This window comes from Phascolarctos cinereus, unplaced genomic scaffold (genome assembly GCF_003287225.1).
Source record: "Phascolarctos cinereus isolate Bilbo 61053 unplaced genomic scaffold, phaCin_HiC Scaffold_1;HRSCAF=81, whole genome shotgun sequence".
NCBI lineage: Eukaryota > Metazoa > Chordata > Mammalia > Diprotodontia > Phascolarctidae > Phascolarctos > Phascolarctos cinereus.
In genome coordinates, this window is record NW_027555514.1 from 293,032,729 (window position 1) to 293,042,326 (window position 9,598).

A 9,598-nucleotide genomic window follows, 5' to 3' on the forward strand; every position below is an offset into this window, starting at 1 on the left:
TGTATTAGATGATCCCTAAGGGCCCTCCCAGCTCTGACATTCCCTGTTCTCAGGCCCCTCCCAGCTCTGACATCCCCTGTTCTAAGGCTCTCCCAGCTCTGACCTTCCCTGTTCTAAGACCCTCCCAGCTCTGATATCCCCTGTTCTAAGGCCCCTCCCAGCTCTGACATCCCCTGTTCTAAGGCCTCTCCCAGCTCTTGACATCGCCTGTTCTAAGGCTCTCCCAGCTCTGACATTCTCTGTGTGTAAATACATCATTGAAGCTGTTTGAACCAAGAGCCAATTCCCCAAAAGCTCACTGAGGAAAGTCAAGCCACTACCCAGAAGGACGTGCCAACATAGGTCCAGTGTCCCACCGCTCCCAATGTTCCTCTCCAGCTCTCTTGCTGGGGCCAAGAGTCCTTTAGTAGGCTGGGCAGATCTCTATGATGCCAACTTCCAATCTGATGGGAAGTATGGGCAATGGTCGGTGATGAGCAGCCCTCCAAGTCTGCCCATGTCTGCCTCTCTACCCTCTAAATTCAGAGAATCTCACTTTTAGAATGGGTTTCTCAGGAGACAGGCAAAGCTGCCCCAATGTCCAAATCTTGAAGAAATCACTAACAAGCTGAGAGAGGGAAAAGGCTCAGCTTGTGCAGGGAAGGCCCAGCTCCACCAAGGCAAGGTGCTCTGAAGCCAAGAGAAGAGATGGGCAGTTGGGATGGAAAGAACCTGTGGTCTGGAAAGAGCTGTGAAGGCCGGGTCAAGGAGTCTGCTCCATACTTGGCAGGTGAAGGGGAGCCACTGTCCATTTCAGAGGGCAGGAGTGGCATGGTTCAAGCGTTGCTCTGATCATCTCCCGAGATTATGCACACCAAGGAGAGTATTGGGGGAGGTTCTACACGTGAAAGCTCATGAGATCTTAAGCCAGGACTGGCTTCTAAAGAACTCTCAGAGGGCTCTGACACCAGGGTGCAGATCAGTGTGAGATTCAACTCTGATGCACACTTGAGAATCACTACTTTAGAAAATGACTGAATTCACTGAACCAGGAGAAAAAAAAACCAAGGAAATGATTTCCCATGAATGTGTAGCTTGCCGCTATACTACAAAAAACTGCAGTGATGATGACAGTTGTGGAAGGAAGACAAGTGAGTCAAAACAAATTACCCGAGGAATAAAGGAACAAGACACAGGGCTCCTGCAGTTTACAGCCTCCAAAGGAGAGTTTCCTCCGGCAGTTGATTTTTTCCTGGATACGTCCCAGGAGTCGGGCCTCCCCAAAGCCCGCATCAGACGCCTGCACACGATCCACGTGCAATCTGATTCTGTGGAGAGGCGAGCCCCAACTCCGCACCAAGGCATCATGAGTGGGGCCCCTGGACAAACACCGCTTTCACTCTGACTCGGCCTCCGCTGATGCCACAAATCACAGTCCCCCACGTGTCCAGAGTCACACCAACTCTCCTCCTCTGTCTGGCTGAACCCTGACCGCCCCAAAGGGATGGGGGGGGGGGAGCCAGCCCTTAGCACTATGCCCCAGACCAGCTCAGCTACTATGGGCTCCAGTGGATTTTAACATGTTTCTCTACCACGCCATACCTGGAGAGACAGGCCACACATTGTGATTCTCATATTCACCATGAAGAAAACCAAGGCCAGGGCAGCGTGATCGAGAAGAGGAGATCTGGGTCCAAGGGCCACCTCTGATGACCTGCGGTCCCTCACCCGACCTCTCCGGGCCTCGCTTTCCTCATCCAAAGCCCATCCTGAGGTGGAACTGCCCTGGGCAGCGAGTGTGAGCAAACACCCCTCCCACACACACACATAGCCCCGCTGTACATACACGGGCACCTCCAAGGAGATCAGATCCACTGACCAAGACCAAAGAAACATGAATCTTTGGGAAGCTTCCTCACCTGAAACAGCAGCAAGGTAAGGGGGATCAGGGTGCACTCAGGGGTTTTGGATAAGGAAGGAGGATCAATGGTGCGGCCTGGGTCTGGGATTTCAATGGAGTGAGGAAATACCCTCTGCCCATGCAGGCTGGCACCTTCTCTAAATGAGAGCAGCCTAGTCAGTCAGTCAGTCAGTCAATGAGCCCTTATTGTGCACCAGGCATAGCAGTAAGTGCTGGGAACACAAATACAAGCAGACAGACAGCCAGTCCCTACCCTCCAGGAGCTTACCTTCTAATGAAGGAAGACACCACAGCTAGAGGAAGCTGGAAAGGGGCAGGGCTTGAGGAAAGGTTGGGGGGGTAGAGATGAGGCACCAGAGCGCAGCCTGGAGGGGAAGGAGAGACCCCAGCACACCAGCAGGATCTGTCCCCAGGTCTTCCTGCCCCAGGGCGGGCGCACTGCCCGCCTCTCAAACATCACTAAATCACTTTCAAAATGCAGGCATTGGGCACACCAAGCCTCCTGCATGAAGAGCCCCAGAAATGCACTCAGCAAACATGGCACCCAGGTGTCTTTCACCCACTGCCTGACCCCCACCTCCCTGGGGAGGGCTGAGAGGCAATGTCTCCGTCCTGCCAGGACCTCTCTGCACCCTATCAGCCCCTTGTGTCCCGGTTCCCGGTGCTCCCCGGCCATTCTGGTGAGCTCCTCAGGGCCAAGTCTCTGGGGGATCCATCTATGCATCCCCAGCACAGCATGGGCACTTAAGGATGCCGGACTGAGCTGACCTGAAGGCCAGAAACGGGATGGTTCACCCTGTGCCGCCCTAGGGGGCGCTCTGTTCAAGACAGATGCTCAGTCGATCAATGATCAATCAATGAGCGCTTCCTATTGGCGCCATGAGTAAGAAAGAAGCCTGGGAAAGGTTGGCAGGCCCTAACTTCCCAACAGAGGCATGGGTGCCATTAGGGAAGGAGCTGCACTTTGGTGGGATGGCTGGGAGGGAAGAGGGGCCCGAAGCAGGGAGACCCTGCAAGAAGCCTCGTGACCTTCTGCCAGAGGAAGTGTAGACGCACGAGGTTTGGGAACAACAGCGCACGCCTGTACAGCACGTCAGGGTGCAAGGCACGTCGCCAAGAGGCCTTATCCATGGCGGTCACCATGCACATGTGTGCACACAAGACGGCCTGGAGTCTGCAGGCCCTCGCCTCGTGGGCCCTTGGGGGTCCAGCACCACCCTCACCTTCCCAGCAGGTTCCCTGAAGCCCGCCCCATTCACCCTCAGCCTGAGCTCCCTCCCCCAGGGCCTGCAGAGACCCCAGAGTAATTGCCTTTTGGGGCTCGAGTGGGACAACGGGGTGCAGAGGTCCTGAAAAGAAGCCAGGTTTCCCTGTGGAGAGGCAGGGTAGGACTGAAACAGCACTCACTCTGCTCCCAGGCAGGAAGACCTCCATCCACCGTGGGGCTCCGGGCAACTCTGCCGCCCTCCCAGGGCCTCCGTTACAGCACGCACCTCACAGGTTACTGCACGGGTCAAGTCAGAGAAGGGGGTCACAAAGGTCCCACGTGGAGATGGTGACGGAAATGACCCCCAGAGATGCAGGACACCACCAGGCCAGGTATCGGGCCACAGCGACCCAACCCTGGCTACCACAGGTGCTGGAAACAGAGCCCTCATCCCATTCTGGTCCCGTCTCTCATGTTTCCCATTCATCATCTCTGACCTGTCAGCCCAAAGGACACACCAAGCGGTGCCTCGTGTCTTTGGCAAGTGCCCCGCACTGCCCCGACCTCCTCTCCTCAAGGACAGAGCGTGCCTCGCTCACACAGGCTATGGCTACGGCCTTGGACCTGCCAGCAGGCCAAAACATGGCACCGCGGGGGCCCAGGGGACCCGGGAGAGTCCCAGTTAGTCTCACCCACCCCTTGTAGGAGAGAGATCCACTTCTGTCCCAGTCCGAGGACAGCCTCAGCTGGAGAGGCCCTGGCTTCCCAGTCACAGGGTGGTCCCACAGGTTCCCTCATTCTCTGGTCACAGGAAGAACAATAAGCGATAACTAATGAGCTGATCGTCGAATCCATTGACGTAACTGCTAAAAAGCAGCCAAGCACATCCACTGCCCCAGTCCCATCCCAGCATCCGTGACGCCCAGGGATGTTCTGGTGCAGGGGCCCCCCAGGGGGACTCACTGAAAAATGGGTCACTGAAGCCTCGGCGTGCTGATCATCTATACACATCAGGACTACAAATGTATACACTGAAAGGATTCGTTTTTCCTCCATTGTAAGTAATTGTGAACAGATGCTCTCTCACTGATAAAGGTAATTTGGGTGGCAATAATTCTAAATTTAAAATTTAAAATTTCCATTTCACTGGAAGTAAGCATGTACATGTAATGAATAAGCAGGCAAATGGAATTATTGTCAACTTTCTGGCTTAAAATATTTTTTCATAAAATACTTAGGCAGCAGTTTAGTATAATTTTATTGTTGGAAAGTCACAAGAAATCATACTTTCCATACCAAAATTCAGAAGAAACAAGGCCTATATTGGCTTGATATGTTCTGCAGCACTCTGAACAACAGCTTCTCCGCAGATTGGAAATTCTGCTGAAACACGCTGTCTTCTCGATTAAAAATAACATTAAGTTATGCACATTGTGTCCCCTAGATTTATGCTAAAAAGCAACAAATGTCTATTCCGTTGACTTGGCACATACAAACATATTCGCTTTTCATTAGGGATATTTATTGGCCTAAGAGTTCCCTCGGAATCTGTTCAAACATGACAAAAAGGGGAAATGATGAAAGCTGGAGGGGCTGTGGGAAGACAGGTCCAATAAAGCTCAGTCGGTGGAGCCAGGAGGGGGTTCAACAACTCTGGAGAGTGATTTGAACTGGAGCGTGTTGGGGGCTATTCAAACGTACACACGTTTGGACCCAGTAATACTACTAACAGGCCTGTACCCTCAAGAAATCAGACAAAGAAGAAAAGGACCACAGAGACAAAAATAACGAGAGGAACTCTGTTTGTGGTTGAAGAAGTGCAAACCAAATAGCATCATCAGCTGGAGAACAGCTGGACAGTTCACAGCATGAGAAGGGGAGGAAACAGCACAGGCTTCACAGATGGCTGGACTCTGCTGTAAGGTTCTGTGCTAACGTTAGACAAGATGATGAGGCCACGGCCAATCTGAACCGAGGCCCCAGCGTGCCTGAGGTCTCCCGTTCGCTCCTTGCCCTCACTGAGCCGAGAGTCCGAGAGACAGCGGCATATCATACTGACGGAAGGCTGAGGCATACTCTGGAGCTGTGACAAATTCCGGACGAGCCCCTCCGGAGCTCCTTAGGTGCTCTCTAAGACGCCGTCCTGGGCTAGCCTATCGAATGAAGAAGCAGCTGCTGGCTGAGTCCGACAACCACATTCACGGTCAGGACGGGCAGGGCCTCCTCTGGGAAATGGAAGCCTTCCCGTCTGACTCAGGGATTTATTCTGTCCCTTTACCCAAGGCCACACCAGCAGGTCACTATGACAAAACCAATCCTTTTAATGGTCTGCCGAGGAGTAACAAGCACCGAGCGGACACCTCGTTCTCCCTCAGAGAAGCGTCATGGGGCACTTCTGGACAGTACTGGCTTAGAACACGAGCATTCTCCAACCTACACAGTACAACTGGCCAAGATGGTTTTTAAATCATTTCCCTTCAAGGCACTTTCATGACCTGCAGGCACCAACTAGCCCCGGGACTGGGCAGTGGGGCAGGCCGGGGCAGGGCTGGCTTGGCCCTTCACAAGAAGCAGCCAAGCACTTCTCTGCAGGGTCAGGCCCTAGAGAGGCCCAAGGAGCTCCACCTCCCAGGGAGTGGTGAAAGCATCAAGGCCCCAAGACACTCACCCTTGGGGGCGCACAGGAGACCCTCACCGGGTGAAATGCTCATCTCCACCCTGGCTGCTGCCAAAGGTCCTGGGGGTGGGAATGGGCGGGGTGGTCTCTCTCCTGTGACCTCTCATATCACCTCCCATCCAGCCTCAGAAACAAAATTCTCCCACCTCCCTGCCTCTACCTGCCCATATTTACACTGCCTTTCCTCATCCTACCTGCCTCTCTACCTTCCGATGTCCAGTTCATTCACCAGGGCTCTCCTGACATATGATCACATCACCTACAAAGATGGATGGCTTTGGTTCCTCATGGATTATTTTTGGGCCTCCAATTTCTTTTTCCTGTTCTACTGCCACAGGTGGCATCTCTGGTACGATGCTGAATAACAGCGGTGAGAACGGGCATCCTCGCTTTGCTCCTGATTTTAATGGGAAAGCTTCTAGCTTACCCTGCTACAGATTGTACTTGTTCCTGGTTTTAGATAAATACTAATGATCATTCTGAGAAAGGCTCCATGGATTCCTACACTTTCCAGTGTTTTCTGAAGAAGAATGAGTGTTGTTATTTCGTCAAAGGCCTTTTCTGTCTCTACTGAGATAACCACAAAATTTTTATTGTTATTGATATGGTCGACTATGCTGATAGTTTTCCTACTATTGAACCAACCCTGCACTCCTGGCATAGATTCCACCAGGTCATAGTGTAGCATCCTCAGGATCTATTGTTGTAATCTCCTCCCTAGTATTTTATTTTAAATTTTCGCATCAATATTCACTAGGGAAACTGGTCAACTATTTTCTTTCTCCGTTTTTGCTCTCTCTGGTTTAGGTATCAGCACCATATTTGAGTCATAAAATGAATTTGGTAGGACTCCTTCTTTGCCTATTTTTCTAGACAGTTTATATGGTACTGAGAATAACTATTCCTTAAATGTTTAGTAGCATTCATTTGCAAATCCATGTGGTCCTGGGATTTTTTTCTTATGGAGTTCACTGATGACTTGTCTATTTTCTTTTTCTAACATAGGGTTTTCTATTTCTTCTTCTGTTAATCTGAGCAGTACAATACAAATTATTTTTGTAATTATTCATCCATTTCATTTACACTGTCAGTTTTACTGGCACATAATTGGCAAAATAACTCCTAATAACTGCTTTGATTGCATCTTTATTGGTGCATTCACTCTTTTCATTTTTTCTAGTAATTCGCTTTTCTTTTTTTTTTTTTAAAGCAAATTAACTAATGGTTTATCTATTTTATTGGTTTTCTCACAAAACCAGTTCCCAGTTTTATTTACTAGTTCAAAGATGTTTGTTTTGTTTTGTTCTGTTTCAGCTTTCAATCTTATCACTCTCTCCTTGGATTTTTGGGATTTCCATTTTGGTGTTTAATGGGGGAGAGGGGGGATTAAGATGTTCTTTTTCTAATTTTTTTAGTTGCACGTTCAATTCATTTCTCTTTTATTGATGGATACATTTAGAGACAAAAAAAAAATTTCCCCCAAGTATTGTTTTGGTTGAATCCCATAAATTTTGGAAGGTTTTTTCATTGTTGTCATTCTCTCTAGTGAAATTATCGACTGTTTCTATGATTTGTTCTTTGACCTATGCATTCTTTAGGATTAGATTATTTAGTTTCTAATTAGTGTTAAAACTATGCATCCATGGCCCTTTATTAAATGTAATTTTTATTGCAATATAGCTTTAAAAGGGTGCATCTAACATTTCTGCTTTTCTGCATTTGGTTGTGAAGTTTTTAATGCCCTAATACATGGTCAATTTTTGTGAAGGTGCCATGCACAGCTGAGAAAGAGGCATATCTACTTTGTATTCTCATTCAATTTTCTCCAGAGGTCTACTATATTTAAATTTTCTAAGATTCTATTCATTTCTGTGACTCTTTCTTACTTATTTTATGGTTAGATTAGGTAGGTGTGAGAGGAAGAAGTTGAATTCCCCTATTAGTACAGTTTTACTGTCTTCCTCCTCCTGTATTTTACTTAACTTTTTTTTTTAAAGCATTTGGATACCAAGTCATTGGGTGCAGTTTTTCTGAGTAGGTGACTCTTGGTTGCAATTACAGCTCTTCTGCCTTCCAGAATATCGGATTCCAAACCCTTCATTCCTTGAATGTGGAAGCTGCTAACACTTATGTGATCCTGACTGGGGCTCCACGATATCTGAACTGTTTCTTTCTGACTGCTAGCAATAGTTTCTCCTTGAGCTGGAAACTCTGGAATTTGGCTATAATATTCCTTCGAGCTTTTATTTTGGGATATCTTTCAAGTGGTGATTGGTGGATTCTTTCAATTTCTAGAACCCTCTCATTCTAGGATGATGGGGCAGTTTTCCTTGATAATTTCTTGAAATATGACGTCAAGGCTCTCTCTTCCATCATGGCATTCAGGTAGTCCAATAATTCTGAAATGATCTCTCCTTGTTTGGGGAGGGTGGGGCCAAGATAGTAAAGATAAGGCAGGACTTGTCCGAGCTTTCCCCCAAAACCCTTCCAAATAATTTTACATAATGCCTCAAAACAAATTCTAGAATGGCAGAACCCACAAAAAGATGCGGTGAAACAATTTTCCAGCCCAAGACAATTAAAAAGGTTAGCAGGAAAAGTCAGTTACATTAGGGCGAGAGTGAAAGGCTGTCCAGCATGGGCCACACCCCAGCAAAGCCAACAGTAGGCCTTGGTTGCGACAGAATCAGTGGCAACAGTGGCGGTTTCCAGACCTCTCAGCCCACAGATGGTAAGGGGATCAGACAACTGGTCAGAAGGAGATTATGGGAGTGCCTTTGCTGGCACCAGGGGCAGGATTCTCTTGCTTTGTCCATACTTGGATCTGTGTTGCAGTCCTGAGTCTCAGTCCCAGGGCAAGGAGGAGCACCAGCACATCAGAGCTTGTAGCCGCAGGGGAGTTGGGACCCTGGTCACAGTTCAGGGTGGGAAAGAATGCTTGTGGTAGCTCAGAACAGAAGAGTAATAACATACCTCTCCCTAGATCATACTACCTTGGAAGAACCAAAAACTTACAGGTCCCCAGAATTATCTCGAAAAAAATTTGAAGCTTTGGGGCTCCCTCCACTCCAGAAGCAGAGCCCCACTTGAGCAGAGTTATAAGCCAAGAAACACACTGGAAATAGGAGCAAACAGCAGAAAAAGATCCTGACTATAGAAAGTTACTGTGGTAACAGGGAAGATCAAAACACAAACTTAGAAGGAGACAACAAAGTCAAAATTGCAACATCCAAAGCCTCAAAGAAAAATATGAATTGGTTTCAGGCCATGGAAAAGTTCAAAAAGGATTTTAAAATTCAAGTAGGAGAGGTAAAGGACAAACTGGGATAAGAAATGAGAGTGACACAAGAAAATTAGGGAGGAAAAAAGTCAACAGCTTGGGAAAGGAGGCACACACACGTGCACGCGCGCACACACACACACAAACACACAAATACCAAAGAAAATAATACCTTAAAAAACAGCATAGGCCAAATGGTAAAAGGGGCACAAAAATCCAATGAAGAGAAGAATGCCTTGAGAAACAAAATTGACCAAATGGAAAAAAGATACACAAAAATTCACTGAAGAGAACTCTTTAAAAAGCAGAACTGGCCAAATGGAAAAAGAGGCACAAAAATTCACCTTTGAAGAAAAGAACTCCATAAAAAGTAGAATGGGGAGGGGGAGAGCCAAGATGGCCGAGTAAAAGTAGTGACTTGCTTGGGCTCTCCCCCAAACCCCTCCAAATACTTGTAAATAATGGCTCAAAACAAATTCTAAAGCAACAGAACCCACAAAAAGATAGAGTGAAACAAATTTCCAGCCCAAGACA